This window comes from Sarcophilus harrisii, chromosome 1 (genome assembly GCF_902635505.1).
Source record: "Sarcophilus harrisii chromosome 1, mSarHar1.11, whole genome shotgun sequence".
Lineage (NCBI taxonomy): Eukaryota > Metazoa > Chordata > Mammalia > Dasyuromorphia > Dasyuridae > Sarcophilus > Sarcophilus harrisii.
In genome coordinates, this window is record NC_045426.1 from 132,860,903 (window position 1) to 132,866,902 (window position 6,000).

Below are 6,000 nucleotides of genomic sequence, written 5' to 3' on the forward strand. Positions count from 1 at the left end.
AGGTTGTCACCACCCCCCTGACTTCTCGGGAAGGCTGAAAACCCTTAGGGGAGATGGGGAGCTGAAGCAGACATTGTTAGCTGGTTCTCTTTGGGCTGAAGGGTCTTATACTTTACCCAGAGTTTTTGTTTTAAATTGAAGCAGGTATATACCAGTGGTTAAATCCATTACCATTGGAGGAATCACACAGGAAAGTTGTAATATCATACAAGCAAGTAGTAACACAACAAACAATATGAATAAACAAAATGCTATAAAGATTCCATGAGTCCCAGAAGGAAGGTGTAAAAAATAACTATCAATTCACAATCACATATACATCTCCTTTAGCAGCCAAGACATAGTCCAAAAGCAATCTATTGACTTAATTGTCAGGGAATCCAATGATTCCTGCAGGTTTTAAAGTCCTACATCAGTCTTATTGATAATTATTTTTGATGTTCATGATTACACAAAGGGTTAACTACCAGGCTACCTCACTGGTGGGCACAGTTAGTGATGGAACCACCTGATGCCTCCTGGGTCTTCCCCTTTGCCTCGTCTTCCACCTCTCCATCCCTCTCTGATGGACAATTCAGACATGGCTCATTGGTAACCCTCGGGTTCCTTTTCCATCTGTTGAGATACAAGCAAACTCTCTCCCTCAAGGAGTTAACCTATCTGGTCCCCTCCATTAATTACTTTCTGGATCTCTCCACATCACCCGGTGAATTATCTAAAGTTGGTGGAGTTGCTCTCACTAAAAACTGCCCTTTCCATGGGTTATGAAACCTGTCTGCTGGACCGAGTGCATCTCCATCAAAAATAAAAAAAAATTTCAATACATAAAGTTAAATTTAGAAGTTCTCTAGGGTTATCTGTGGCTCCCCCTCTCTTTTATTTCTGGAGGAGCATCTTGATCCTGGATTCTGTTATTGGGAGGCAAAATCTGGATAAATATCACCAAACTGCATTTCAGGAGTGTATCAGTAGGCCTGAATTTTTTCACTGATTAAGGAACACTGTTCCATTCACACCAGTGTATTAATTTTCCATCAAATGGGAACAGGTGAGAATGCTGGCAGGCTGCTTACTGCAGCCCTGCCTAAAAAGCTGAAGTACTAAATTGTTTCCTAACTGTTATAAGATGTCTCTTCCCCATAGATTGATGGGATCTTTTTTTTTTTACACTAAAAAAGGAGCAAAATCACCTGCTCCATCCCCAAATCTCACCCCAAAGGGGCAGCACCAAATTCAGTTGCTATTGATCCTCCTATGCCAGACACATAGGCGTTTACTGTAATCTTTGGCCAGCAAAATCAGTAAAAGGCTAAAAAAAAAAAAAAAAAAAAAAAAAAGCTTCCTTAGCTCTTTCCCAGGTGCTGTACCCTCCACGGCTACAAGCACCAATCTTCTGCTTATTTTTCTCCTCATACTTCCTGGTTTGACCATCCAAGTTAAAATCTTTCCTTGTTTTAAAACTTGTGGGATTCACTCTTAGGGTTGTCACTCTTAGAGGGCTCTCTGGACCACTAAGGTGAAAAATGACTTGCCAGGGTTGAATAGAGGCAGAATTTGAATGTAGATATTCCTGACCCTGTGCCAATTCTCAATTCATTATGCTACAATGCCTCTCTCCTCAATTATATAAATATATGTGTATTACATATAATGTATTTATCAAGATAACTTGAATATATTATTTCAAAATATATTCATTCAACAATAAACGGGGGGAAAACATAGTTAATCGTAACTGCAAAAAGAATTTTGAAGCAAGTTTCTCTGATAAGGTTTTATTTTTCAAATATAGAGGCAACTGAGTCAAATTTATGAAAAATTGGATCCATGCCTAATTGATAGCTGATCAAAAGATATGATCTATGTCCAAAGGACTATAAATTCATGCATTATCATTTAACCTAACAATATCACTACTAGGCATGAATACCAAAAGAGATTTTTTTTTAAAGGAAAAAAACCTGTACATATATTGGGGAATAGCTGTATAAATTGTGGTATGACATTGTCATGAAATATTATTATTTTATGAGAATTTATGAGCAGGATGCTTTCAGAAAAAAAAAATCCTGGAAAGTCCTCTATGAACTCAAACAAAGTGAAATGTACTACACCTAAAGTAATAGCAATGTTCTGCTATGGCCAGCTGTAAATAATTTTGCTGTTCTCAGTAGTACAATGATCCATAACTATTATGTAGGACTTATAATGAAAAATCTTATCGGTACTCAGAGAACTTTCTCTCTTTCTTAAGGGTTTTTAAAACTTAGGATGGGAGATTTATACTTTCTTTCACAATATATCTTTTATGCAAATGGTTTGCATAACTTCACATGTGGTTTCCTAATGGGGGCTGGGTGTGTGGATAAGAGAAAGAATATAGAAATCAAAAGTTTTAAAAACAAATGTTTTAAATGTAACTGGGAAAATGTTAAATAAATAAAATTTTAAAATGTATTTATTCTTCCATTTCTATTTTGAAAACTTAATTTTGCTCAACTGTTTACCCCTTATCTTCTTGAATTGTAAAGAAAATTAGGATACTAACAAAGTTCCTTTTGGCTTCTTTGCCACATCCATCTTTTTTTTTTTTTTTTTTTTAATCCATTTTATGAGGCTAGAAGAATAAAGGTTTTGTTTTTCCTTTCTTTTTTCTATCTTTTGATACTTTTTTGGTAAGTATCAAATTATAAGTCTTAACAAAATGGAACATACACTTAACAATGAAGAATGTTTTTCAAGATATTTTATCGAGGTCAAGAACTTTCAGGTTACCTGAGAGAGAAAATGCAAAAGGAATTTTCCTATTTCATTATATAATGCTAATGACAATATAAATTGGGAGATTTGATTTTATTTCTTTATATGATTAACAGACCTCGGAATATTGAAAAAATAAGAGTATAAAACAGGACAAGTTTATGATAATGCCAGACATCCCCAAAAGCTTTCAGAATATATTTTACACATAGCTTTTAAATCAAAGAATTGGTTGTAGAATTCATAAAATGATTTTTTCTATAAATCTGCTCATGAATCTATTAGATAAAAAACCAGAAAGATGGAAAATTTTTAAATAAACTTACAATTCAGTAAAAATTTAGTCAATCCTCAGATAGAAGAGATTTTTTCCTTGTACATTCCTTTGAAGAAGAAGCATTTCATTCAAAATTATACTGGCATCACTCTTTTAAATGCTTGGATATGATCTAAGCAGAGGAAATATTTTACCTTCGGTCCTTATTTGCTTTAATCACACCTCAGTGTTCTATAGGAAAGAAGAATGTAAACTGCTACTCAGTGATAGATGGCACTGCTGTCCTGGCTGGTCAGTTTACTACTTTCTAGGAACGAAAAATTGACTAATGAATATTAATGTGCATATTAAGAAGGATATCCTGAGAAGGTTGAAAAAATAAAGGCTTTATTCTGAATCACAATTAGCTCTAAAACAAAATTTTAAAAAATTCACATGTATGAATATATATTTACGCAGTACATATACACAATTATATCTGCATATGTATGCATGTATAGTTACTAATTATATTTGTGTGCATGTATATACATCTATGTGTATGTGTATGTGTATAGAGATGTGTATGTATGTGTAGAGACATATCTGTGTGTGTGTACAAGATATGTATTGCTTGTGTAAAAGCATTTCAATTTCATATAACCAAATATCTATTTTATTTTTTGTAATTGCCTCTATCTCTTGTTATATTTAGAATACTTTTACTTATAACTATAAAAGATATGTGGATTAATTTTTTAAACAGTGATTTTTGATATTTATTTCATATATCCAATTTGTTTATTGTGGAATATGATGTAAGATGTTGTTCCAAGCTTAATTTTTGTCAGACTACAAATCTTCTTAGAAGTTATCAAATTACAAGTCCCTACATAATTAATATTCTTCAGTTTATCAAACATTAGGTTATTGAGATCTATTGTTACTGATTCTCCCTTGTCTAGTTTGTCTCATTGATTTACTTCTCTATTTTTAACCAACAAGAGGTTTTGATGATTGTTATTTTATAATGTATTTTGATCATCAGAAGTGCTATTTTGCCTTCATTCCTACTTTCTACCTAATTTAATAATTTCCCTTGACATTCTAGACATTTTGTTTCTCCAAATGAATTTTGTTATTGTTTTGTCAAATGCTGTAAAGCATTCTTTTGATATTTTGATTAGTGTAGTATTAAACTGTAGATTTGTCAATTTAAAATTAAAAATTATTATTATTTTTTGCCATATTAGCATGGTTCAGATACCATATTGAATGTTCTTCCAGCTATTTAAGTTGGGTTTTTTAAAGGAATGTTTTGTAATTAAAATAACTACCTTTTGGTTTGTCGATCATTTCTCTAGTTCTTTTATCTCTGTCTTATCTATTTCTCCTCTGAATTTTTGTTATTTCCTCTTTTGTGTTTATTTATTGACCACTTTTTTCCAAATGCATAGTCATTTCATTTATTCTCTCCTTTTCTGTTTTATTAACATATGTTTTTAGGGATATAAATTTTCCCCTGAGGAGTACTTTAGTTGCATACTAGAAATTGTAGTATGTTGTTTTATTATTATTATCATTTTCTTTTACATAATTGTTGTTTTTATAATCAATTATTTGAACAACTTGTTATTTAGAATTTCATTAATAAGTTTTCATTTGGGTCTGTGTCTCTATTTGTTCTTTTATTTTGTTATTATGATTATTACTTATTGCTTCATTTATTTTTTCTCCTTTTGTTATGGTCTGCAAAGCATATATTAGCTAGTTCTGCTTCTTAATATTTATTAGTAATATCTCTGTGCCCTAAGTGCACTAATTTTTAATAGAAATTCTGTGTGATGCTGGAAAATAATTATGTTAGTTACTACTTGGAGATAAGTCTGTTAGCTCTACTTTCTCTAGCATGTTGTCCAATTTACTTAGCTTTCTATTTGATTTGTCCAAAACTGAGAGAAGAATATTTAAAATCTCCTGCCATTCTTGTCTATGTCTTATATTTTTATTTATGAATTTAGATATATTTGGAGTTTATAAGTTTAATATTGATACTGATTTATTATCTATCCTTTCTTTGTTTAAGTAAAATGAAGTTCCTTGTTTCCTATTTTTTGTTCTTTTTTCTTTAAAAAATGATACAGAAAATGGAAAAAAAAAACCTTAACAAAACAAGTTGGGGAGAAGAGAAAGGTGAGATTTTGATTCCCTATGAAACTGAGTAGAAGACTGATAACTAGATAAAACAAAAAGAAATTAATGTTAGGTAAAACTTCCAAGCTAAGGGAAAAAAGAAGAATTTGGAAAGGACTCGAATTTTTGTTTTCACTTTGATTTCAACTTTTCTTTTTTTGGATTCACTTGACGCATAATAATTTTGTTTCATTCATTCATTTTTATTTTATGCATGTCTTTGCTTTTTATACATATTTTTTGTAAATGAAAGATTGTTGGGTCTGGTTTTCATATCCAATTTCTCTTTTTGTTGTTTTTCATTGGATTGGTTAATCCATTCATATTTAATGGTATGAGTTAGGTATTAGTATTCCTCCATGCCATTTTCCCCTCTGAATTTGATTTTTTTTGTTCCTTTTTTTTCCTGCAAAGATAGGAGGTTTTTTTTTTTTTTATCTTTTTAGTTATTTTAGTTTAACTCCTGTAAGGCAATTCTATATTTACTAGTTTTCTTCCTTTAACCCTCAAGTGCTCCACACTTTTGTTATCTGTGAAATTTAAAGTTTTACCTAACTTATTAATTTCTTTAAGAAAATTTTTTGTATACTTATCTTCCCTTCTTCCCCCTTCTATTTCATAGTTAAATAAAATCTCTCTTTATTTGTTAGGTTTTTTTTAAATTTTCTGTGTCTTTTTCTAAAAAGAAAGGAAGGAAACAAGTATTTTTGAAGCACCTATTATCAGCAAAGCACTGTACTAAGTGTTTCTAAATAGCATTTTATTTGATCCTTACAACAACAGTGGGAGGA